The 27,224-nt window shown below is 45.0% G+C and overlaps 1 long non-coding RNA gene across 6 annotated transcripts in view; it reads right to left on the reverse strand.

Annotated features, from left to right (window-relative positions):
• Positions 1–18,677, reverse strand: part of LOC306650488 — a 105,362-nt gene extending 86,685 nt beyond the window's left edge. For 3 of the 6 annotated variants that reach the window (XR_013760935.1, XR_013760936.1, XR_013760937.1), the window contains exons 1-2: positions 17,213–18,677; positions 8,251–8,385 (exon numbers count right to left, since the gene is read on the reverse strand). This is a non-coding gene — a long non-coding RNA (uncharacterized lncRNA). Of the gene's footprint in view, positions 1–1,515; positions 1,965–2,651; positions 4,226–8,250; positions 8,386–17,212 lie in introns of those variants that run through there. The other 3 variants (XR_013760938.1, XR_013760939.1, XR_013760940.1) reach the window with 3 other exon arrangements.
• Positions 18,678–27,224: the final 8,547 nt, after the last annotated feature.

The following is a 27,224-nucleotide window of genomic DNA, read 5'->3' on the forward strand; positions in this document are numbered from 1 at the left end:
GACATATATGTTTGCTTGCCTAGAACTTCAGCTCTGTTCTGGTTTTCTTATGTCTCCCAGACATTATTAATACTGCTTTATATGATTAATGTTGGTCCTTTTTCCTCTCGTCAGTGCTTTCTTTGAAGTTTATCCCTTCTTCCATCTCAAGCCTTCCTTTGAGATCCCTTTCTTTCTCCCTGAAATACATCTTTCAGAACCTCCTTCAGGTAGAGTAGGCTGGCAGAGAACCTCTGCAAAGGGTGCTTTTTATGGGGAACCTGAGTTTTCAGGTCTAGAAGGAAGTTTTTTGTTTTTGTTTCTGGGTTTGTTTGTTTGTTTATTTTCAGTGTTGGGACTTGAACAAACATACTTGGTAAGCACTCTACCACCAAACTACATCCCCAACCCTAGTTTTCAGGCCCAGAAGGAAACCTCCCCATGGAACACAAGTGAATTGATGCCTGGCTTATGAACTTTCAGCTCCTTATGCTGGGGATTGAAGATTTGACTCAAATTCATTGGACACAGCAAGATTCCGGGAACTGATAACCTGCCATGGGCTCCAGAACCACTGGGAGGCTCTTGGGAAATGCACCCAGCTTTCTTCAATCCAATCTGGTGTCCACCTGGCCTTCCATGGTGGGCTAGAATCCAGTCTGAATTTTCCCTCCACCCCATTTTCCACTGCCCCAGTGACAAAGCTCATGAGGAAAACCAGCCAACCAAAGGACATGGCAGCTGCCAGCTGGGCTTAGTGCTCCCCTTGGCCCGTGGGGAGCTGGCAAGCTGCTGTGATAGAAAACACACATTGTTTGGGGGCGTTGCGGATACAGTACAGATTATTTTTAGCAAATTGTTCTGACTTAGTGAAAAACCTGAAAGATAGTGTTGATAATCATCCTTATTTTAGTTCCGCAGATGGCGCTGCTATAATTAGATGCTTGTTTCTGGGTGATTCTACTGTTCCTATAAGAAGACACCTTGCCTGGTACAGAAATATATTACCAAAGGTTGTCTTTATTTATTAGTTTAGGACTCAATCTTTTACTCTTTACCCCTAAGTATTAACATTTGTGAGAAACAGTAAATGATTCACATGTCTCTCAAGCTAACATTAGCCTGAAGATAAATGGGAGGTTGAGGACTTCTTTGTTCTCTGATCCTGGTGACAAGCAGGAATTACCCGCTGCTGCCGCCTTCTTCCTCCTCGAGGTGTTTCCTGGGCTTAAAGCCAAGTCAGGCTCCCTGTAATCTCATTTCACCCTGAACTTTCTTTCATATCAGTGCTTTCCATTTGTAATTATGTATTTATCTGTGAGATACTTGGACTAATGCCTGTCCCATCTCCTGTACCAGAAAATCTAGGGTTTTTCTATTCATGACATGTCCCCAGTGCTTAAATGGGGACATCTGTGAAATGCAAGAGCAAATGAAAAACCACCACTGGAGGTGGGTGTCTAAAGAGCCCAAAGTCTCCAGCTCTCTTCCCAGTTCTCCAATTGCAGGCTTACTGCCGCAGGTCAAGTTGTTGGCTAGTATGGAGCCTGTCCCTGTGACTTCAGTTTTATCATCCAAGTACAATTAATAAAACATGCCCAACACATAGCATAGAGATACCATGAGATTCTAATAATGAAGATGAAAATGAGATAAGACTAGAACTGGAGAAGCAGATATGAGCCAGTGATTCTATTACTAAAAGGAGAATTGGGACAGGGTGCAGACAAGAACTGGAATTGCACTGGGAGCTGAAGAGCCTCAGGAATAGGTGTGTCTTCAAGATTATCACAGCCACAGCCAAAAGCACAATCATGTGCACAGTAGGCACCCAATTTTTACCATTGTGGAAGTCAGTCCTCAAGATGGTCCCCAATAATTCCAACTCCTGGCCTCATAACCTCCTGTAGAATCCTCCTACACTGTACCCAGGACCTGTACAACATGGCAGAAATGTCTTAGCTTCCTGGCACTATGAAAAATACCTGAAATGATAAGTTTATGAAGATTAGAGTTATATTTTGTCTCACAGTTTTGTAGATTTCATTCCATAACTGATTCACCCTGACACGTTGGGTCCATGGCGGCATATCATGACTGAGTATGTGAGAGTAAAATCACTCACTTAATGGCTGGGAAGCAATAAAGAGGAAGAATCCGGGATCTCACTATCTCCTTCAAGGGCACACACATCATGACCCAAAGACTTCCCACTAGGCCCTACCTATTACAATTCTGCCACCTCCCAGTAGGTCCAATTGGGGACCAAAGTTTTACCACATGCACCTTCGGAGGGCCTTCAGGATCCAAACTATAGCAAGAAATGATGGTGACCACTTCCAAGTTTAGGTTATGAAGGCACTGTGACTTCCTTCTTGGCTGTATTCTCTATCTCTCCATCTCTGTCTCTCTGTGATCACTTGCTCTTGGAGAAGACCAGCTGTGAGCAGACACATTGCAGTGCTCACTGCAATGATTCCTCCACATATTGAGGAATGAAGGGCTCCAACCAACAGTTACATGAGTGAGCTTCACAGCATTCTCTAGACCAAATCTAGTCTTCAGAGAAACCCTGGTCAACAGCTCGACTACAACCTCAGAAGAATTCTCGGACCTTAGAACAACCAACTAAGCTGCTTCTATATTTCTGATCCTCGGAAGCTGTATGAGAGACACATGTTGCTTTCAGTTAAATTCAGAGGTCATTTGTTGCTCAGTAATTGATAACTGATACACTACCTAACCATGTTTCTGCCTCCTGGTTGTGCTGAGTTGCTTCTAGCAATCTATCCTCCTTTCTGCTTTCCATGTCTCTGATTCTCACTTCCTCCCTCCCCTGCAGACTAACCCTCCTGCCCTTGCCCAATAGGAGCCACCAACGAAGGCAGCATAGATCAAGGCAGAGAAAAGGGCAAGGCCAGAAGGGACCAGATGCCAGAGAACTACAGAAACCAGGGAGACTCATATCTCTGTCCCCTGGTCTAACATGGAAACTTGATCTTGTATTCCTTTCCCATATTGGCTCACTCTCATTTCTTAAGAGAGGTGTGTCCCTCACACAACCTCCTGTCTTCTCCATCCTTTCAATTCCACCTCAAGGAAGCCATGCCCCAATATATTTTCTTCAAGTTGTCCAAGGACCATCACTCTTCATCTGACACAATCTTTTCTATGCATCCAAGCACTTATGGCTGTCATGCTTTTGGAGGACTTTGCCCACTAACAAATTCAATTATTGTAATTGCACAAGAGTTCACACAGAAGAGAAGGGCTCCCACTGGTTCCCCACACCCAGGATTTCTGCCTCCAGGTCACCCACTTGACATTTTTTCCATTTGCTAAATATCCCAGTTCTCTAGAATTCCCTGGGTTCCCACAGACTGTTCTGTCACATACTAGCAGTAGCAGTGAGCACATGGTGAGAGTTTCTTTTCCTTTTCCAGTTTTTTTTTTTTCTATTTTTAGTGAAGTGATTCATACATGGAGTGCATAGTCCCAAATCATTTAGGCTCACAGTGCAATGTAGATGTTTGCCTCCATTTATCTATCATTCCAAAGTCCTATTCCCTAGGCAAAATCACTTTCTTTTTTTTATTTGCTTCTGAAAAGATAAGGGTATATAACAATTTTCACTTATATTTCAATAAAAACTGTTGGCTTTCTGAGCTGGGGAGATAGCTCAGTCTGTAGAGTGCTTGCCTTGCAAGCACAAGGCCCTGGGTTTGATCCCCAGCACCGCAAAAAAAACAAAACAAACAAACAAAAAAACTGTTGGCTTTCTATTATAATGGCAGAGGATTTGACAGCCATAACCCACCATGCTTTCACTTTCCTCTTTTAATAATCCTATCTTTATATCACAATTTTTGTTTAAATTAATAATGAGTATTTACATGTAAATAATAGGACTATGAAATCATTTTAATTTGAGAGCCAGAGTGTATAAAGAGTATGATCCTTTTTTATAATCCACTCCCATTCCCAGCACCAGAGCTAAATATTTCCTTTTACCACTCATTTAGTTTTCACTGTCCTGATGGCTAGCTTTCCCCAAATATTTCCCTATTTCTGTCAAGCACCTATTAACCATTTCAAATTCTAACACCTCAGATTATCTAGTAATTCTCCCTTCCCTGGAAGTCTCCCTTCTGGGCTTCTTTTGTCCTCTCCAGGAACTACATCCCCTGTCTTCTTTTCTTTCTTGGTTTGCTTGCTTGTTTTGGCAAAGCACATCCTCTAGTGTCTCCTAAAAAAAGATACACAAAAAAGAAAAAACTCTAAATGTACAGCATGCCTAAAAATATATTCATACTACTTCATTCAAAAAATAATTTGTTCAGATTTAGAAACTTAGGTCAGCATTTCAAAGGCACTATTCCATTGTCTTCTATCTTTCATTGCTGCTATTGTAAAGTCTATTGTCATTCTAATCCTTAAGCTTTTATACCCCACCACACCCCAATATCCAGTTTGTAGAATTTTCTCTTCATCTCTGATGCCTTCAAATTTCATGGTGATACATCTTGCTGTGTGAAATTAAAAGCAATTCATTGTGGTGGTGCTTAACAAGCCCTTTCCATTTGTAGTCATCCATTAGTCACTAATTTTCTTGTATTATTTCTTTGGAAATATCTCCTGTTTTGTTTTCTTTGTTCTATACTTTTACAACTCTAGTTAGTAAGAAAGATGCTGAATCATGTAATTGACTCTCTGGTGTTATTTTATTTCTTTTTATCAATCTCTGTTTTAGTCAGCTTTTTTCTGCTGTGACAGGGACCTGACAGGCACAACTGTAAAAGAGGAAAGGTTTATTTGAGAGCTCAAGGTTTCAGAGGTCTTAGTCCATAGAAGGCCAGGCTCAAGGAGAGGCAGAACATCATGGGAGAAGAGTGTGGCAGAGGGAAGCAGCTCACATGGTGATCAGGAAGCAGAGAGAGAGACTCCTTTCTCCAGATACAAATACATACCCTAAAGCTATGCCCCTAAGACTCCACCTCCTCCAGGCACACCCCACCTACCTCTAGTTACCACTCAGTTAATCCCACCAGGGTTAACTCACTGGTTATTTTAAGGATCTCATATCCTAATCACTTCTCCTCTAAACCTTGCAGTGTCTCACATGTGAGCTTTTGGGGGACACCTCACATCTAAATCATAACCATCTTTTTGTCTTTTTTTCCCCTGGAGATTGCTTTGATTCTATTAGATATTTCCATATTTATGCTTTGCACCTTCTTCACCCTTTCTTGGATGCAGTATCTTCTCTCATCTCCCTGAGACTATGAGTGATTGGAGCATCATTTTGAGCTCATCTTTGGCTCCCTTTTCTCTAATTCCTCTGAGTGCCTTTTTCTGATTGTTTGTTTTACTCTGTGATGGTGGCTTCACCCACATGTTCAATGATCCTTGGCAATCTGTGCATATCTAAGAATGCAGCACTCCAGAGCTCTTTGAAGACTTGTTGGCAGTGGAGTGGCACTAGACTGATGGGTAGAGCAAATTTCTTTGTAAGGCAACCTTTGTATGCAAGCTTTTTAATTCTCTACTCTAGAGAGAGTAGCCCTAGGCTGCAAATTTCTTGGGAGTTGAGTGAGGGAAGGGACTTTGGTGGCTCTTCTTGGTGTGTGTTGTCTTTCTTCTTACACCTGAACCCATTTTCAGTCCAATATTTCACCCCTGCCTTCTGCTTTCCCTATAGTTCCTGAATTCAGAGTCATTACTCTTCAATTTTTCCAAAGAACACACCTTCAGGTGTGTCTGGTGAATGCAATGGAGATACTGGGGTCCCAAATCCTCTATTTCACCCATCTTCCCTACCTTATCCCACCTCCTGTAGTGCCAGCTACCTCTAACTGCCCAGCATCGAGATTCAACTAAAGGAATGGACCTCATTCCTCCCTGCCCCTGAAGTCCTTGGTTCCTATTACCCTTCTCTCTGCCATCACTTTGACACTTCAGTCTACCCATCAGGAAAACAGAGATAGTAATAGTTCCCTACTCCCGAGTTTGCTGTGAGGAAGAAGTAAGCTTGAGGTGGTACCATTGTTCTCAATTGAGAGTCATCAGGGCAGCCCCTTGGGCAAACTCTGTCCCCCAGTGTGGATTATGTTTTGCCTACACAGGCCCAGGAAGAGGAGCTGAACCCACGGATGATGTGACATGCTTGTGTTGAGTGTGCAGAACCCAGGAAATCCATTTCCTGTACATCTCTGAGCCCTTATCAATTAGTGCATGACTCACTCACCAACCCAAGCATGTCTCTGATAGGATGTATATGGCTTCTCCAAGGCTTTGCTTGACGCCTCCTCCCACGTCCACAGAAATAAATGTGCCCAAATGCAAAGTAGTGATATTAGATGGCAGCTGAGACCTGTACAGCTGACAGTTTGAAAGGAGAAGGAGCAGGTTCTATACCAACACCATCTGTCCACTGACTTTTCAAGTGGCTTTTACCTGCCTTCAAAATTATGTCTGCCTTTAGTAGGAATAATTACTGGTGAGATAAAAATGTGGACGTGCACTAAGAAGGGCAGGTGAGTTGCTTTGTGTTGTTGGGGGTTTAACCCTTAAAAGAACACCAGGTGTCACTTCTGCTGTCATAGTTTCCCAGTAGAAGGTAGCTCACATGATTTGACATGAACAATGAACAGAGTAGGGGACCAGGCATGCTACTGTGACCTGGGTTCTCCTACCTCCTATCTCAGCCTTGGGCTCTCTGAGCATGAAGCCTTACTAGGAGCCACAAATACCCAGAGGCCTGGCCAGATCACATACTGCAAAATCAGGCATGTGGATACAGTCATGTCATTCCCATGACTTTGCCCTTTTTGGATTGTATAACAGGGCTGGCATATATACTTCAGCTGGATTTCTGGAAAGCCTGTGGGTCTGAATGTTTTGTTTAATAACCAGGGCACCATCAAACATTTGTTCAGAAAGATATACATTTAACTGTACATCACGTGGTAGAATTAAAGCCTTTGTTACAATCCCATCTTTCTCCTAAGGGAAGTGTCATTGACCTCAGGGACCTTGTCTCCCAGCCAGGGGAATGGATGTGGGAAGGGGGCTGAAACTCTAAGGGAAGGAGAGCCTGAGACAACTGAGACCCTGCCTGAGGTGAAGGGGCATGTATGGCTAGTGACAAGAGAGATCTGCCCCACACATGGCGGCATGGAGCTATCACCCCTCTTCTTTATCTGAGAAGCAATCAGCAGCAGTTCCCAGGACAGTGTAAATTGATGGCTCCATGGGTACACCAACCAGCTCGAGGCACAGAGCCCGCCCTGTGGAGTTTGTGCACTGGGGATCCTCTCTGGATTTGGTCATTCCCCAGGTCAGCAATGTCAAGGTAAGTGACCACCATTAGGGAGGAATAAGAACCTAAGTCAAGCGCAACAGAGTCTGGGTGTCTGGCTAGCTTTGCCTCCCTGTCCCAGGCAGATTTTAGCCCAAGCTGTGACTTCTTGGCAGGGCACTGACTGTGTTGTGGATTGCATTCCAGGTCTGGTAGTGCAGACTTGACCCAGAGAGCAGCTTGGCTGGGCTCACTCCCAGCCAGCAACAGGCCAAGGCAGGACAGAAATGACTGTGGTATCCCCAAGGCATGACTTCGATTATTTAAAGGACTAAAGATTCTTAGAGCAAAACATTCTAATGAAGGAGACAATGGAATTAAGTTTTTCACCACCCACCCCAGGTCCCCAACCTCTTCCTTGAATTTCTTAGTCAAGTTGATCCATAGACTAGGTGACTTTAAAAACAATATTTCTGTGTTTCCATACAAATATATACACATATGTACACACTCACACAAGTAAGAGGACCTACATACACATTCTCTAGCTTCCTCTTTTTGAAACAATATACTTTGAAGATTGCCCATATCATAGAACTAAACATACTTTATTCTTTTTAATGATTACATGGTAATTCCATCCCACAGATGTGATGTAACACACATGTATTTAATTAATATTATTGCTGGCAGTATTTAAGTTGTTTCTGTCCTTTTATGACCACAAATTATGCTTCAATGAGCCTCCATGATAAGCATTCTCATGAAGGTGTGCAAGCACATCTATAGGATGAAATTCTAAAGTGGACATGCAGAGGCAGAATATGCATGTTTGTAATGCAGGTAGATGGGCCTGCTGTCCAGTGCTCCCTGAGCTTGTATTTCCAGCTCACTCACTCTGTTAGCTTGCCATTACTGTAACAAAATACCTGAGATTATCAACTTAAAGAGAGAAAAAGTTTATTTTGACTCACAGTTTTAGAGGTTTCAGACTCATAGTTTTGAAGTTTCAGTCCATGATCCTCTGACACTGTTGCTTTTGGAGCTGAGATGAGGCAGAATATTGTGGCAGGAGCATGTAACAAAGGCAGTTACTCTCCTCAAAGCTTCTGGGAAGCAAAAAAAGAGAGGAAGAAGAGGAGCTGAGGTCCAACATCCTTTTCAGGGGCACAGCCCCGATAATCAAATTTCTACCCACTTGTCCCCACCCCCTAAAGGTTTCACCACCTGCCAATAGCCCCATGGCCTGGGGGTGAAACATTCAACGTGCCTCTGGGAGACATTCCAAATTCAACCATAGCATTTACACAGCAGCTATCAAAGTATGGAATTTGTCAATCTGATAGATGGAAAGCAGAATTTCACTGATGTTTTAGTTTGCATTTATTTTCTTGTAATGAGAGTAAGCATATTTTTAAAGGTTTGGAAGCATTTTCATTTCCTGGGAAGGATTTCTATCTGTTGCCCATTTTCTGATTTAGTTGTTGGATTTCTCTTATTGATTTATAGCAGCCTTTTGCCTGTGACATAAGTTGCATACATTATTATGTATATGATAGATAGAAATATCCCTCATTCTTTCTAATGACTGCATGGTAATTCCACCTTAGGGATGTACTGCATATTTTTTTTCATTTGTCATTTGTCTTTTAGCCTGTATCAAGGTATTTTCTGCCATGCAAAAATATCTGGCTCTTACCTGGTAGAATAAATCAATTATGCTATTTATGGCCTCAGTTTTGTAACATGATTGAAAAGTCCACCTCCCTCCAAGATTATACATACTTTAAATCATCTTTTTTCCAGTATTTTTATACTTTCCCTTTTTCTCATTTAAATCTTTGATCCATCTGAATCCCTCTGGAATTTATTTTGGTCATGATAAAAGTTGGGCATTAATTTTTTTTTTAGATGGTTAGCTAGTTGACCAGCCCTATGGTAAATAATCCATCTCTCCCTACAGATTTATTTCCTTCTAATTTCCTACAGGTGTCTCTATGAATGTCCACAAACCACCCATGGTCTCATGACAAGCCAGCAAACCACCAAGAAGCCACCACTATTCCCAGCCCCAACAGTCCCTCTCTCAGATGCACCACTGGCCATCAATCCCAGAAAGCCCATTTCAGGCACTAGAATGAGCCAAAAATCTCCAAAAGATGTCCCCAAATGGGAAAGTCACCACCTGGGAGGGTGTTTGGCATACAGTTTTGCATCCCATGATCAGACCACAGTACCCCAAATGGAACTGTCCCTTAAATGCAGTCCCACTCCCTCTGGAGTGGGGACACAAGCAGGACTGCCCCTCCTTCCAGTTGCCCATGCAGACTGAAGAAGAGTCCATAGCACAGTATGAAACAGGAAAGGAAGTCACACCAGCTTTCTGCTTCTGGGTCTTGCCAGCCCAGATTTCTCCATCCTTACCTGGAAGACACTGTCATTCTTGTGGCAATTCTGTGTGAGATAAGAGTGGAAAGATGATGACCTGCCAACGAACATGCTGTGTGTTTCTGGGAGGGTGGACATCATAGCACATTGTAAGGGCTTCACTTAGTCTGGGGAAGAAATGCCTGAGCATCGGCCAAGAGCTGGCTTGAGTGGGAGCTAGCCAGGCTCCTGGGAATGAAGGCATCCAGGAGGGAATAGCATACACAAAGGACTAAGGCAGGAGGCAAGAGGCATGGCAGGAACTGAGGACAAAAGCCCAGGCTCTTCCCCACCACAGACCCAGTGCTAAGACCAGGGCCCAGCACGCAGGGTGGAAAGGCAGGGCAGACAGAGCAGAAGGTCTCCATTTGCATAGTCAAGCTGAGGAGAAGCCTGGGGCACAGCACCACAGTGCAGGGGCAAGAACAACACCCCATGCTGGGAGACTGAGAGCTGGTAGAGGATGTGAGCCAGGGACCAACCTCCAGGAAGTAGCCAGGCTTGCTGCCTCCTGTTGGACTCAAGCTCCAGTTCTGATCTCACAACTCTGATGTTTAGTTTTCTCACCCATAAAATGGCGGTAACATTCTGGCAGTCCCTGACATTGACAAAGAGAGTCCCCTAATACCTCAGTGAGTACTCTTCAGTTTTTAATGGTGGAGGATTGTGGCCAGGCCCACCAACTGCCAAGTCATATCCATTAACATTTATCCTCATTCGTATTTTTTTTTTTTTTTTTTTTTTTTTTTTTTTTGCGGTGCTGGGGATCGAACCCAGGGCCTTGTGCTTGCAAGGTAAATACTCTACTGACTGAGCTATCTCCCCAGCCCTTCATTCGTATTTTCTAGGCATAGTTTACCATCCATATTCTTAGGTTCCACAATCATGGATTCAACCAACCACAGATTGAAAATATTTGCGGGGGGATTGCAATATTTACATTTTTTCCTTGTCATTGTTCCCTAAACAATACAGTATAATAATTAATTTTATGTAAGGGACTCGAGCACCTTGTATGCTGGTATCTGCAGGGTCCAGTCATCAATCCCCTGCAGATGTGGAGGAATGACTGTATTTTGCTAATTTAGCTCTCACCAAATTTTACAGATATTTTCTCCATTACAGATTTCTGCACATCATGTACCTGTAGCTTCCTGCACAAGCTAACTTCTAAAAGATGAGCCCCATGACTTCTTGTCCTTCTCCAAAAGGCAATGATGTCCCTCTCCCTGACAAATACTATGGCCCTCTCAACTGTCATTGCTGACCTGCAGAAGTGCCCATCTGCCCAGTCACAGTGAAGTCCTTGTGCACAATGTCCACCCCATCCACATGGCCAGAGAGGCCTGTTGAAGGAGGACCTGGTACTGCTGCTCAGGTGTCTCACAAATTCTCTCTGTGGCCCCCCAGCACAGGGTTCACATGTTAGGTCAGGAAGTGGTCATTTCTTACAGGGCTGCCTTAAATTATTGCAGCTGCACTGAAGTATTTCGAAGTCAGACCAAATAAACATTTGCATCTATAAAAGGCGAAAAAGGGTCATTTGAAATAAAGAAGAAAGCCTTTCCCATGTCCGGAGGGTGTGGCCAGACTTTCCAGAGAAGCTGCTGAGAGTTTGCTTTGGTTTTGTGTCTGTGCCAAGGCACATAGCTCAGCCCCCTGCTTCAGGAGGGAAGTATTTTCTTTTAAATAAAATGTGAGGCGACCTAAATTTCCTTCCCCTACTTTGCTTCCTAATCACTCCAGGCCTCCTGCTGCTGCTGGGAAAGAATCTTTAAAGGATTCTGTCTGCTTTTCATGAGAAGGCAACCGTGACCAACTCGATGCTATCAACAGGTCAGACCCAAGGCAGGAGGAAGGGCTGTGCTCCCTAAATTCAAAGCACCTCACAGCATCCTCCACATGCCAGTCCTGTGCCCCCCCATCCTTCTCTGGGGACACTTCCTAGCGCCCTCCCTCTTCATATTTGGCCCAATGTCCAGTAGACATGATCCATAACTTTTCCTGAAGAATCACCAGGATTGGAACACTGTGGGGATCATGTTCTTTTCTTCTAGCAATTTTGTCACTGTGGCTTAACTCCCATCAACTAAATTAAGCTTGAAGAGAAGGGACATCTGCTATACCTTCTGTGTGTTGTTGCTCTTTGGACCTCCATCCATTGCTGAGTCCTGACAGCAACCACACAGTCCTCACCCTGACCTCACCTAACTTACAGGTGCTCTCACACAGGTAGGGCACCTTATATATAATAATTCTACCAGGTCTCCTCCTGACAGCCCTGTCTTGGAAGAAGGTCTACACCAGCAGGGTATGGGCTCCCTGCCCTGAGGAGCCACTCCAGTGCTCCTACTCATTCACTCACCATTCAACCACTGGATTCAAGAGGGCTGACTAAACACATTCAGGAACTCCTCCTACATACCCCACTCCTTTCCTCTGAAATAGAACAATAAATATAAAAATAAAAGCTTAGAAGATCAAGACAACTAGGAGATGTGCCACCAGCAGACCAGACATTGGAGAATTTCTAGAAAATACAGAGCAGAAGGGATCCAATACATGTGAAGTCCAACAGAGCCAAGGAGCCTACAATGTTGTACAGGTAGGGGGTCATCTTAAAAGTTCCCAAGTCTGGAATTGGAGGGGGCACCAGTGGAAAAGAAATAGGTTATGGGTCATGGGCAATTACTTACAGGGTTACCTTAGCAATTGAGATAGTGTCCTGTTTGTTACCAAGATAAAGAGTACAGAAGACATTGCAACTATTTTGCCAGGAAAGACCCTATAGCAAACATTGGCCAAACTATAGCCAAAATAAAACTTTTCTCTTTATAAGTTGATTATCTCAGATATTTGTTATAGTGGTGGGAAGCTGACTAACACAGAGCACTGGTAAAGCTTACTAACCCACCCTCTTAAAAGTGATGAAGGGTGCTGGGTGAAGTAGTGCACACCTTATAATTCCAGCTACTTGGGAGGCCAAGGAAGGAGGATCAAGATTTTAAGACCAGCTTTGGCCACTAGTGACATACCCTCTAAAAGAAAGTTGGAAAAAGAAGGAAGAAAGGGAAAGAGATGATGAAGGGTCCCTTGAAGTGCATTTGTGTATATGTGTTAAATCAATATTTGCTATAGTAGAAGATCAAATGGAGAAAATGTTCAAATATTTATCATTTATTAAAAATAATGGCATGCTAATTCAAGTAACACTTATGAAAATGACTATATATTTCTTAAAACATTTTAGTAAAAGGAGTGCCATTGTTTGGTATTTTTAAAAATATCTCCAATGTCTGGTTTAATAGCCAACTAGATTTTCATATAGGCTTCTGTTTTCAAGCTACTGTGATATCACACATCATGTAGACTCCACTAGAAAACTCCACTGAACACTCATGCGAAAACAAAGTCTTTGTGTTCCTATTAAATAGTTTTGACTTTACAGACACCTTTAAAAGTCACAGTAATCCCAGGGATCTGTGGATTTCACTTTGAGAACCACTCTCCTGCTACTCATTCACATATGGGATTGGACAACCAAGTATTTTAAAGAAATCATCAGCACACAGAAGAACTAAACTGAACCTTGGAGAACACAGGATGATGCAGGAATCCAAAGAGGACATTAAAATTAGTATAATTAATATCCTGTGAGAGGTTCAATAGGATGTAAGAATCAGTCAGATGGCAAGTGAACACAGAACAAACATAAAAATCAATACTTTCCCTATATACCAAGTAGGAAATGGCATTTGCAATAGCAACAAAAATCATAAATAATCTAGGCATAGAACTAACCAAACTTCTGGAGGACTTACATAAGGAAAATTTAAGATTGTAAAAGGGACATGAATTGAGAGATACGTTAGGCTTCTTGTGGGAACCTTCAATATTATGAAGAGGGCAGTGATGTGAGTTGCATAGTAAACAGCCCTCTGATTATACTGAATTGGGTTGGATTTCAAGAGGCATCAAGAGCTGTAACGAATATATTCTATAGGATGAATGCTATTCCAAGCAAAATGAAGAGACAAGTGATTGACAATAAGGAAATATTTGCAATACATATTATAATCAAAAAGGCTAATGCACCTAATATATAAAATTGCTGGAAAGTTATGTGAAGACAAAAAACCTTAAAATACAGGAAGGTCACCAAAACTACACTAGAAATGGCTACACACATGGACACTAATCAATTTCTAAATTAGTTGGGATACAGCCCAGCAGCTGTAACAAAGAAACCCAATAATACAGAGACTGGAACCAACAGGTCTTTTTCTGTCTTAGGTTCTCTAGAAAAACAGAATCAATCAGAGATATTTATTTACTTATTGTCTTGACCTGGACTTAAAATTTTCCAACTTTATCATGGTGCCAAAATGACACACATTCAGCAGAAATCACACTTTGAATTTTGATCTTTTCCTAGACTAATACTTTTAGTACAATCCTCTTATGATGCTGAGCCGTGAAAGTAAACCACAGGTTTCAGTCAGCCCCAAGATCACCAGTGGAAATAACTGACCCTCTATAGTGTGTTCTATGGCTAAACACTGATGTTTACTGTTAGGTGTGCCAAATGCATTTTGACTTATTTCCAATCTATGTTGGGTTTATTGGGACATAAACCCCACTATAAATCAGGAAGCATCTGATTTTAAATACTCTTCCTCATTTGTAACATTCTACAAAATATTTACTGAATAAAACCACAAAGTGACATATAATCTTTGAGGATAGTATAAAAATAATTTTTGAGTCTTGAATTTTAAGCCCTCCCTGAGGGCACTACTTTACAACAGGTGGGCTGCTGTCAAAGCCAAAGTAGAACAGACAACACCCACTCTTTGCAGGCCCAGAACAGAAGTGGTTCCTATCACAGGTCTCCTTCTACTCTGTTGATGAGGGTTTTTGTCCTTATGACAAACCTAACTGCAAAGCAGGCTGGGAAATGTAGTCCAACTATGTAGTATTTGCCTAGTTACAGATTTGTTGTCCTAAAAGAAAGGGAAAAAAGGATTTTATTTGTAGTAATAAGCAAAAGTAAATGAAATCCATGAACTACTTTTCCTTTCCTCTTCCCCCCACCAAATGGTCAAAATTTTAAATTTTAGAACAATCAACTATATGTAACAGGAGGACTCGTATAGCAACAACTACAAAAAAAGAATTTCACTGTGAGATTTTATTCACTCAGAGAATTTTGAGGATGTTTGAAGAAGAGGCTTGGAAAAATGAGTAAGGGTCAATGGTAGAAGTAGGTTGGCCCAGAAACTCTGGCCTCCATTGGCCATGATGCCACAGTTGGACAAGGCTATAGCCAGTCAATGACACTAGCATCACTTCTCTTCCTAGTTTTGGAAGTGCAGGACCCTGGGGTTCTTTACTTAACTGTTATTGTTAGGGTATCCAGCTGGGGTCCAGGTCCTTGGTGTCCTGAACAAAGAATTGAGCAAGGCACACAGAAGCAACAGGCAAAGTGCAGATTTACTGAAAGTGAAGGTGAAAGGTAAAACAGAGTGGGAGGGAGGGAGGATGGGGAGAGAGAGTCTAATGGAGAGACAGAAAGAGAAAGTCACTCTGGAAATTCTTACGTGCTGGGCTGGGAGGCATTCTCTTCCCTATACAGACCTGATTGAAGACATTATCCATTTGTTCCTACTTATTACCTTATGGTAACTGATTAGAATATTGTCCAATTTCCCCCTATTGGTTACTTTAGAATGCCTAATTAGAACACTGTCCACTCTACCCCCACTGGTAATTTTAGAATATCAAACCTGTGGCAGGAGCTATCATGGGCTATAAGTCTTTAGTAGTGGGAGTTGTCATGGTAACAGGGACATGATGACTCATCTCCCTGCCTTGTCCTCCAGCAACATTTTTCTTGTACCCTGCCTCTGACATTTTGGTGTCCCTGAACTTCAACCTAACAAAGTGTCACCTTGCTATTTTGCTTATTTCCAGGGCCTGTGTGGGCCTCTGCCCCTGTCTGGGAACTTCCCTCTTCCCCAACCCCTAACCTAAAAGGATCCAAGGATACTTGTTTGTGGGGTAAGGATGAGGTCAAATGTGGAGCCTGGACCTGCAAGCTGGATGCAAGACTCCTACTGTTTTGGATGGTTTTTTAATATCCATAAATATCTCAATATTCAGTAGCCACCAGTTCCTCCTCTAGGAATCTTTCCATGGTTGTAGAAAATAGTACATTCTTAGTGGAAAAACAATTCATAGAACAATATGCATAGAGTGGGAAGCCTGGTTGTTACTTTATGGGCTCTGGAACCAAGCTCAAATCCTGACTGTATTTCTTAGTAGTTTCATGATCTTTGGCAGTCTACTTAACCTATCTGTGCCTCAGGTTCCTCATCTGAAAAATGGAGATGATAGTAATAAACCTTAAGAGTTTTGTGAGGATTAAGTGAGTTAACATATGTCAAGTGCTCAGACTAAGGGCTTGGCCTTTGATGAATACTCACTACCCATTAGCTCTTATGATATACTGACCCCATTTCTATACAAAGCATGTTAATATTCATTCTTATTTGTTGATATGTGCCCAGAACTTTACACAAACAACTACTATGTGAGGTTGAGTAAGGAAAAGGGGGAGGGGGGGTCAATATGAATGCCCTTTGGCGATGGATCTATTTATAAGTTTACTTCTTTTAACAAGTATTAATATGTAGCTAGGTAATAGGTAGAAAGTATATGGAGTGGTGAACAAGGACTGAGCAGGCAGAGTCTCTGTCCTGGGACAGGGGATTTTCCCAGATCTGATGCCAGTCAGTGAGGTCTCCCTACGGGGCTCGAAGGAACCAGAGACAAGAAAGGAGACCTCAGGACTGGTGCTTGCCAGTGCCAAGTCATGACATTCAGCATTAGCCACCTGCTTCTTCCCTCCATACTGCTCCACTAGGCTGTGGGGCCAGAAGTCCCCCTAGTAGACACAGTCATTTGGTAAACAAGTAGTCTCATCTAAAACTGCGCATGCCTTGGGGCAGGTCCAGGCTGTATTAACCCAACTCAGTATGAACAGTTTCCCGGGCAATGGGGCTTGCAGAAAAAAAGGCAGAGGTCGGGCACCGAGGGCTGGGTAAGGTGGGGTTAGTGCAGCTTTAGCCAGGAACCCCTAGGCCTGGGAGGCGGATGTGCACTTCACCCATTTCAACATTTCCTCCCCAGCTGGCCTCAGCCCAGGAAAGAGGCCGGGCGCGGTCTCGAGCCCTCTTCCCCTCAGCCCTTCTCTCCCTCGCCCCTCCTCTGCCTTTTTCTCTTCCCCTTTCCCTCTCTCCTCTCTTCTTCCTCCTCCTTTCCTCCGCCCTCATTTCTCCAGCCCTTCCCCTCCTCCCAGGCTCCTTCTCTCTCTGTCGCTCGCCCCCCTCTTCCCGCGGCCTGCCTTCATCCCCGGCCTCCGCCCCGGAAGCCGTGGCTGGCGCCGCGGGGCGGAGGTGGGTGCGGGGCAGCCCGGTGGCCCGGTGCGCCCCGCCCGCGGGCTCGCACCTGCTTGGCGGAGGCCTCGTTTATTCTCGGCCTGGGGCTGGGGAGGCGGGAGGTAAAGTGGGTCAGCGCGGGGCCGCGACGGGGCGGCTGTTGTGCTTGGAAAGGGCCCCAGCTACAGGAGGCCTCTCCCGGCGCAGCAACGGGAGGCGCCCCGGCGGGACACGCCGAGCCTGCCCTGTGGGTCCCCGGATCCGCGCTGTGCCGGGGGCCGCACCGCGCTGAGGACTTTGGAGCGAGGACGCACTGGGTGGGGTGGAGAGTTCCGCACGGGTCTTATCTCTCCGACTGACGTCTCCACGTCTGGTACCTCGGAGTCGGAGTCCGCAGGCGCCCACCACGCCCGCTGGTGGTCAGACCCCCGGGTTGGGTCTGGGCGGCTCCCTTCTCCCAGCGCCAAATCCGCCACCCCGCCCTGCCCCCTAGTGTCCGCCACAGGCCTCTGCAACCTCGAGTCTGCTTCTGGGAACATTTATCTGATACCTGGGGTGGTTGCCCGAGCTCTGTTCAGACTGGGAAGTGGGTGAGGGGTGTTGGCTTTGTTCCAGGGAAACCTTTTGAGGTTGCCTCGCTGCTCCGTGACAGTGCTGTACGTGGCCCTGCCGAGTTCAGCTTACGCCCATCTGAGTTCACCTTGTGCTCTTGTAGTCCTGGGATGCCTGCTTCTGTGGGCTGACAGGGTCTGGCTGCAGATTGGGTCACTATCCTGGAGCAAGGACTGGTCATAAGAGCAGCCAGGGGATGGGCCTTTTAGGCATCAGTTCCTGAGTTTCCTGTGGCAGTCCACCACACACGGACAGGGGACAGTGGCCTGGAGGCCAGAGGGCCTTGTCCTGTAGCACGCCATGGTGGAAGCAGGTTCTAACAACTGCACTCTCCTGCTTGGGGCACCTGCTCAAAAACCTTTCCCACCGCCACTTGATAAGTGTTTCCCCTCATCCAAGAAACTTTCCAAGTCTCACTGGAATGCTTCTCCGTCCCCCAGTTTCCTGGCACAGTCTTCAGTGACCACCTGATATCAGCCTCTGATTGCAGGTCAGCCTCTGTGAACACTGGGCTAAGCTGAGCTTCAGTCAGAGGAAGGAAGACTCAGAGGGGCTCAGGGGCTGTCACATCCTCACTTCAGGTCTGGGAAGATATTTCCCCCAGAAGCCCACCTTAGCTGCATCAGCCTTCATGTGTTTCCTTGTGTGTACTCAGCAGCAGCACCTGGCCCAGTGGGCACTAGCAAGTGTTCAATTTCCCCTGGGCTTGTAGAGGGCTAGCATTATCCTGGAAGCCCTTTAGGCTTCTGCTGAAAACAGGGGAGCCCACAGCTTCCCACAGTGGCAGGATGGGAAGGCAGAGAACAATGGAGAGTGGGGAGAGTGGCATTTTCCAGTACCTGGGGAAAAAGGAGCTCAGGCAAAGTGACTCAGTACTGCTCCCCCGGACACAAAGACTTTCAGTTGGCCAGGGTTGCAGACAAAGGGGACATCCTCTGAGATCCCTTCATGCTTCTCCCTATTATGGGACAGAGGCAACACTGTCCACTCCAGGCAGATCTTCTGCCTGTGAGAACTCAGGTCAACTAAGCATGGATACTCTAGGGTGAAAGGAACCATAATCTCATTGGGTCCAGACCCCTAACTTCCTTTAACACCCTCACCTAGGGACCCCTTGTCTTGAAAACTCATATGTTAAATGACAAGTAGGAAAAAATCAACGTGACTTTTGAGTGTGACCTACAGAAACTCAAAACTCACAGGGATTTGGGCAAGGGGTCCTAGAGTCCTCTCAAGGGAGGGAGAATTGGGGTCCTCAACCTACCTGGGTTTCTTCACATATTATAGTGACCTCTGGGGCTGGATTTGAACTGTAGCCAGTGCTGCCAGTTTCTGACCTGGATAACATGCAGGCCTCACTAAGCTCTGCCAGCTGGCTCCAAGGCTATAGGATTTTAGACCAGTCATCAAACATAAATACAGCCCTGTGGGTCCTCTCAGTAAACACCACTCCCAAGAGAAGACAGGAACCTTGCCAATTTGGTTATGAAAAAGATTGCAATTTATTTTAACTTTGTTGTATTGGTCATTTTGGTGAGGCCCCCTTATCACCTTCTAGAATCTTCCTTCCTCCTCCTAAACTCCAGCTGAGTTCTAAGGTTCAGAAGTTCTCAGGGAAACTAACACTGGATATGAAGACCGGGAAGCTTTTTATTAAATAGCTTTCTTTAATGTCTGCTTATGGTCAGGTGCAGTCTGCAGCTTCACATAGCAATGTCTGATTAAACGAAGCCCAGCCTGTCCTGGGGCAATAGACAGATAATTGCAGTGCTTAATTTCCCCATTTGATGAATAATGAAAGCTTTGCTCATTTTGTATGTGTGGGAAAGAGACAACTTTAATATATTTGGACTTGAAGACAAGTTTTTAGTATTGCTGTCCTGGCACACTATAACACAGCCTGAGTTATCTCTGTTACCGTTACTACACACTTATGAAAACAGAATAAGCTTTTGGTGCCAAGCAGCAGGATGAAGGGTAGAAGAGAGGTATTCCCTGTCTGTCTTTTATGTGATGTAATGCACAAATATGGCATAAGAGATATTTCTTCCCCAAACACTAGATAAGCAATGCGTCACACAAATGAAAATCATCTCTCATCAAGGTTTCACCACCTACTAAAGTTCACCTTCTAAAAACTTGCCACATGCCTTTTCTCAAACAAGAGAAGAAAGAAAAGAGAAGAAATTATTCCTACATATATTGCTTCTCCTATAAACCTTTCCTGTTTATGGGGTGATGGCAAGGACTTTGTCCAGAAGTCAGGGAAGCTCTGTCTAGCAATAAACTCTGCTGTGACTTGACTGTGTTACACAGCAGAACTCACTTTCCTTCTCTGTGTCTCTGTTGTTTGATCTGTTAATAAAAGAGTTATTTCCCTTTCCTTCTCAATTCCTCATCCTTGCTTCTTTCTATTATTTCTTTATTATGGAAATTTCCACTTCAAACATAAACGAAAGAGAGGATAGCAAAATGAAACCCTAACGAGCTTCATTAAGTATCAACATACAACCAATCTTATCTCATCTATACCTTTATTCAACCCATCCCAGCAGCAAATCCTCAGTCATCTGTAATTTTTTTTCTATACGTACTTCAGAATCATATTATTTATCTATTGCTAGTGACTTGAAATAGCAATTATTATTAGATCATGATTCTGTGGGTGAACAATTTGGCTGGGATCAGCTGGATGGTTCTTCTGTTAATTTTGTCTGGGTTCTCTCATGCGGGTGCAGTCAGCTGGTGACTTGACTGGGGTTGAACTGCATTTAAGGGCCTCAGTCACATGTCTGGCAGCTGGGCAGGTGTCTCACTGGTGGTGCACATGGCCTCTGCAGCAGGCTAGCTTGAGCTTGCTTCCATGGTGGTGGCAGCATTTCAAGAGTTCCCAGAGGCAAGAGAAGGCAAGCCTCAATGTGCAAGTACTTTTCAAGCCTCTGCTTGCATCATGTTTGCTAATGTCTCATTAGCCAAAACAAGTCATGCAGCCAAGCCCAGAATTAATGTGGGAGGAGACATGCAAATGACAGAAAAGGAGTAATCCACTGGAGCCCATTACCACAGCAGTGCACCACTAGAATGTATTTCTAAAAGACAAGGAGTCTCCCTCTGCATTTTTAACATACCCACACTTCCATTACTACAGCCTACAAAATTAACTACAAATCTTTACTATTGACAACATCTACTCAATTTTTAGGTTTTCCCAATTGTCACACAAATGTTTAGCTTTTTTTTTTTTTTTATACTTGATTGGTTTGAATCAGGGTGCAAACAAGCCCACAGGTTGCACTGGATATGTCCCTTAAGTACATTTAAATATTATGAAGATATAGAGGAAAAACAAGACTCAGACCGTTTCTCCTACTCTACTCTCACAACATAGGTCACTTATGATACCAGATGTATGGGAATTTCTCCACCAGCAAGCAATCAGTCCTGTAGTGGACACCAGCTGGATGTCCTCTAATCTAATTTGGTTGTGGCACTATCTACCTAGAACAAGGTCCTCAGACCCCAAGACTAACCATCTCCCAAGGCTTCTGTAGATACCAATAGAAAGCCCCAGGTTGTTTTACCTTCACTTCTGACCCACAGGTTATACATAGGGCTCCCACACACCCCTTCTTGGCTTTAATTAACTTGCTCAAATGTTTCACAGAGTTCAGGAAAATACTTAGGTTTATCATTTATTATAAAGAACAGTATGAAAACACAAATGAAGAGATGAAGGGCAAGGTATGGGTGGAGGTGAATGGACCCTCTCCCAGCATGCTAACCTCAGGAACCTCCACATGTTCTTCCACCAACCCTCTCCTTTTGGGGTTTTATGGAGGGTTTATTACATAAGCACAATTAATTAAATTATTGGCCATTGATAATCAATTCAACTTTCAGATTTCCTGTTCCACCTGCTATTTGGAAAAACATGCCCTGGGCTTCTTGCTTGTCCCAAAATGGCTGGTCATCCCTTTTTTGCTCACCTGAAAGGAGGCATGGAAGCTATAATGCCAACTCCCTGTTCTCCTCTGTTATGGTTTGAATGAGGAGTCCCTCAAAAGCTCCTGTTTGATGCAAGAATATTCAGAGGTGCAGTGATCTGATTACAAGATCTGGAACCTAACAAGTCCATCCTAGTTTGAATGTACTAACTGGATGTTAACTATAGGCAGGTGGGACATGGCTAGAGGAGGTCAGGCCCTGGAAAAGTTCATCTTCCCTCCCTCTCTCTCCCTGCTTCCTGGATGCCATGAGCAGAGCAGCATTCCTCAGCTAAGCCCTTCTGCCACCATGTTCTACCTCAGCCTGGCCCAGAGCAATGGAGAGGGCTGACTAAGGACTGAACCATGAGACAAAATAAACTTTTCCTCCTCTAAGTTGTTGCTGTCAGGTATTTTGGTCACAGTAACCAAAAACTGACTAGTTATACCCTTCATCTCCTCCACTCAGAAAGGCACTCAGAAAGTGGTGCCTACAGCAGTGAACCCTCTTAAACTACCTGTCAGAGGTTCAAGTTCTCTCTTGTGAATTTCATATGGCAAAGTGACCCAGAGGAACTCACCCCGTATCATCATCAAGGGTTGGAGGAGCCCAGGTTAGCAATACTAAGTGGAAAACAGTTAGCACCAATGAACCAGTGTTTTGCCTTGATAGCCAAATCCTTGAATGAAACCACAGTCCCTTTCAATAAGTCAATTTCTCCCCACTTTTCTAATCCATATTGTAGGATGATTTATCCTCCTTTACACAGTAACATAGAGGAGGCAGGATCATGAGCAAGCAACCAGGAGACTGATGGGATTGAGTTACTTTACCTTAAGGAGGTTTGGTTCTCTGGAGGAAAAATGGTGAGTATCCCATCTGTGGCATTAGGGTGAAGTTAAGACAAGATTATAGACAGAAACACTCATGTCCCCACTTGGGTTTTGGCTCAGTTTTACATAGCACTTTAGGAATGGCTTCTATGTCTTCTGCCCCCTGTATCCTCTTTTACTGTGTCCCTATAAGGATCTCCTGGCGTTCAAAGGGAACCAACCAGGGTGGAAAAGTTCATTGCCACCAGGTCCATTGAGTCTTTTGGTGTTCTATCTATTTTGTGGGGGGAAAATGATGGCGATAGGTAGAGAAAGAGAGACTGGTACGCACAATGTGAGTGCCCACGTTAACATCCAGGTGGGTGGAAAGAGGCAAATTCCAACTAGAAGCCAAGCACAGTGTGACATGGACTGCTATATCCATGAGAAACTTGGGGCTTCCAGCTGCATCCAGACTTTGCAGTAATGCTACAAACTAGATGCTCTAGTAAACCATGCAGAAAGTGTACAAAGTTTGCTTCTGGGTGGGTCTGAGTTTTGGTCTGATCATCTGTTTCCCCACAGGTTGGCAGATGGAGTTGATGTTGCTCTGACCAAAGACTGGCTGCCTAGGGGTTTCAGGAGCTCATGGGGAACAATCCAGCTCAGGATTTCTGCATGTGGAGGAGGTTGTGGGTTATGGGGAGGGGATGGGAGGTCAGCTAAGAGTAGGAAGAGGCAGAGAGATGAGAAGGGCCAAGGCCAGAGCTGAGACAGAAATGTCACAAGGCCAGGGAAATAAAGGTGGGGGAATAGGATGCTGTTCCTCCACCACCTTGAGTCACTGAGCTGCACCAATAATCAGGACCCCCCAGCCTCAACTCATCCAGTGTTCAGATCTTCCTAGAGACAAGACAGTACTGGTCTCTGAAGAAGAAGAGGTCTTAGGCAGCCAGGACAGCATGACCTGGGCTGAGCCCCTCTGAGAAGTGGCAGTGTGGAATGGTGTCAAGGGCAGCCAGGTTTCAGACCTGGCTTACCAGCTGGGCTCTGAAACAAACTGTACCTGGTGGCAAGACCTGGGGCCAGTCCTGAGGTCAGAAGGTGCAGCTTGCTGCTCCTGTGAATAGAAGCTGAGACCCATGTGGAAGCACCTAGGGCCCAACTTGCCAGTCTGAGCCAGGGTTCCAGGGCTTCCCCTGCATGCATGGCCTCTCCTTTGCTATGTAAATCCAAATCCCAGGCTCCTTTTCCCCAACAGACTCTAGGCAGAAGTGTCTCCAGGACACTACTGGGTCCTTCCAGGCAATAAACTCCTAGCACTGACTTGTGAAGGCTTGGCAGAAAGTGGCTAACAGTCCCCACCTGCTGGTGATGGTGTGGGCAGATGGGAGACCCTCAGAGATTGCAGTCAACAAGCTGGACCCCTGGTGGTCCCAAGGGACAGCCAGTATCCTTGTCCTTGTCCAGAGATCTAGTGCGTTTGTTTCCTTCTCTCCTTTAAATCCCTTTGTTTCACTAATTACAAAACATACACACACACACACACACACACACACACACACACACACACACACACACATACTTAAAAGAGAAACCAATGCCAATTTGCTCAATTTTAACTGCTCCTGAGTTATGCACTTCCTTTGTGGAAAGAACCCCCAAGAACCTGCGATTGTATCATTTGCTTCTGAATATTCTTCACAAGCATGACACTGTGGGAAGAGACCCAGAGAGCAGGGGATCCTGACTCCATGTCTAAACCACAGGGTGAAGAGGGATGGGAGTCTCTGCCGCATTTTACCCCCAAGGGTCTCAGCCATCAAAGACAGGGGGCCCTTGGGACCCAATGATATAATAATACTCCCTCCCCGCCTCTGAAGGGCTGGAGACTAAAGATGCCAATTATGAGTTCATTAGTAGCTTTTCTCTATCCCCAGTTCCGAGAATTCCAAGCCCTACTATGACACAGAGATGAAAAGTAGGATGTCACAGATGTGGTTCTGAAGTGAATGGATAAGATGTGACGGTTTGAGAGGGGGAGATAGGAAGGAGACAAATAAAGGAAGTGTGTATCCTGTTAGACTCAGGCCAGAATTTGAGCTCACTCACATTCAGTCATTTACAAGGCCTCTGCTTACTCTCCATCAGGTCAAAGGTCAGAGGGCACAGGCTTCCTCTGCACTTCTCTGAAGACTTCACTCACACAGCAGTCTCTGAGCAGTTTTCTGCCAGACTTCCTTCAATGCCTCTGGGACCTCAGGGCAGAGTCTGGCAGTGTGGAAGGTTGAGGCTGGAACCCAGGCTGCCCCTACTCTCTGGTCTCCAGGTCCCAACTTCACTTGAAGCTACTTTAAAGAAGTCTTTTGGGCAAGGCCAAGTTCAGAGAATAATTCCCAAGGGTCCTTGTTGGTATGATCCAGGCAAGGATGGCAGAGGACCCCTACCCAGAAGGAGGTGGGCATGAAAGGTTGCATGGATGGAGCTACTACCTGAGGAACAGGTAGGGTAATGTTGGGCCTGCACTTTGCTGGAGGTTTTATAGCTGATGGGGAGAGTCAATAGCTTGGTTCAAGGGTTTGACTCTAGAAGAAAGACAGAAGGGTGTAGGGTGCAGGGCACTGTAGCGCATGCCTGTAATCCCAGTGGCTTGGGAGGCTGAGGCAGGAGGATCACAGGTTCAAAGTGAACTTCTCAGCAACTTAGCAAGACCCTTTCTGAAAATAAAAAATAAAATAAAATAAAAGGGCTGGGCATGTAACTCAGCGTAGGGTGACTGAGTGCAAAGGAGAGTTTGGGGAATAAAAGCAGATGCCTAGTGGGTCCTCACTAAGCGATGTTGTGAGATGTGGCCTAAGCTCCCCCTGCTTTTCATGAGGCATCAGGAGTTCACACACATTTCCCAGGAGGAGTGGTGTTGTTTGCAGTTTTGGGGGATGGGATAAAGTATTGAGAAAGACTTAAAAGGGTGTCGAGTGAATCCTGGGTACACATTGAAGTGGCTCCCTGTAATGAGACAAGGAAATAATAGGAATTGCTATTGTTGAGTGTAATATAGTAATAATAAACTGTATTTGCCTGGACTTGTAAAACTAAAATAAAGGCACCTGGTGACAAACTTGCTGTGTGGCAGGATGACACTCCTGAACAATGCCAATATGAACCTACAGCTATGATTTGAATGGTGGCTCCTGGTATAGTCGTGTTCTGGTCTTTATCAATGAAGACCAGAGCATGACTGGGCTGAAAATCACTAGTTAAACCTCTGGACTTTTGGAGCAAACCGTCAGCAGCACCGTGACCAGAGGACTCCACGTTGCTCTGTCTCTTGACTGCCCCGGCGGCTGTTCACTCCATCACTGATTGCAGATTGACCGTTGTCTCTGACTGACCACCTCTCCCGCGGCGAGGACTGCCACCCAGCCTCCAGCTTATCGGACACCCAAGGATATCTGAGGAACTGAGAGGCTAGGGCTCTGTCTTGCTGACTCACTTCTTGGCTAAGAGACGTTGCATTGAGTAAGTCTATGGGGATTGGACTCTAGGTGAACAAGGGAGTGAATCTTCAATGTATTTGTGACTTGCTATTTTTAGGAATGTTGAGTGTGCATTGCATGAATAAAATCCACTTGTTGGAACCAAACTCGATTCCTCTCTTACTCACTGCTCTTGAAACTCCCCGTATCCGAATTGTGCTGTAAACTGCTCCTGAGGCTGCAAACCTTGAACACCTGAAGCAGCTGGACCTTTCCAGGCTGAAAAGCAGTAAGTCCCGAGTGAAAACACTCAGGCCAAGGCAGCCCTGAGTCAGGGCCATGAAAGATGGGTGTGCCTGGGATGTAGGAGCAGATGGAGGACAACAAGGACTGGGTCAGTCAGGAGGGGTAGGCTCTGGGCTGTATGCAACAGCTTTGTTTCAGTGATTGCACTCCAGGTCACGTGGTGAGGACTCCACCCACCAAACAAGGTTGAGAGGCTTCCAGTGGGGCTCTTCCACCAACAGGACTTCCTCCCTCCCCTCTTCTCCATTTTCAGAGGCAGGCCCACGTCTGGCCCAGGAAGTTGTTAATAACCTTGACAACGAGCAGTTTCAGGGAATAGGAGAATTCAGGCCCTTACTCCCCAGGAGGAGCCCTTGGGGAAAGCAGGGCAGGGAGGGTGCAGGGAAGGGAGCAGGAGGGTGTGGGGCAGGGAGGGGTGTATAGGGTGGAGCATAGAACTGGGCAGACTCTGGAGGGCAGCATGGCCTCAGGGCAAGGCTGGGTGTCTATGTTCTTTCTGTTGTTTATTTTAAAGATTGAAGAGTGAGCAAGTTTGAACATGGGTGGGGATATTTATAAGGAGATGGTAACCATGTTCTGTGTTTAGGGTGTAATTGCAGCACTTAACTTCTTGATGGAAGTTAGGGGCCAGGATCAGAGGGACAAAGGACAGCTGGCCTCCTTGGAAGCAGAGGGAGCTGGTGTGGGACAGGTGAAGGAAGGCAGGCACCCCCTAAGTGTCTTCTTTGCAAAGTGGAATGCAAGACCATCGGCTGGGAGACAGGGGACAAGATGCGGAATACTCAAAGATAAAAGAGAAGTTAGAAGTACCTGGCTCGGAGGGAAAGACTAATGTGCCAGTGGAATATCCTAGGCATCCTGGCAACGTGAACACTGGTGTGAGGCCACCCAG

Source organism: Sciurus vulgaris (genome assembly GCF_902686455.1).
Source record: "Sciurus vulgaris genome assembly, chromosome: 2".
Classification (NCBI taxonomy): domain Eukaryota; kingdom Metazoa; phylum Chordata; class Mammalia; order Rodentia; family Sciuridae; genus Sciurus; species Sciurus vulgaris.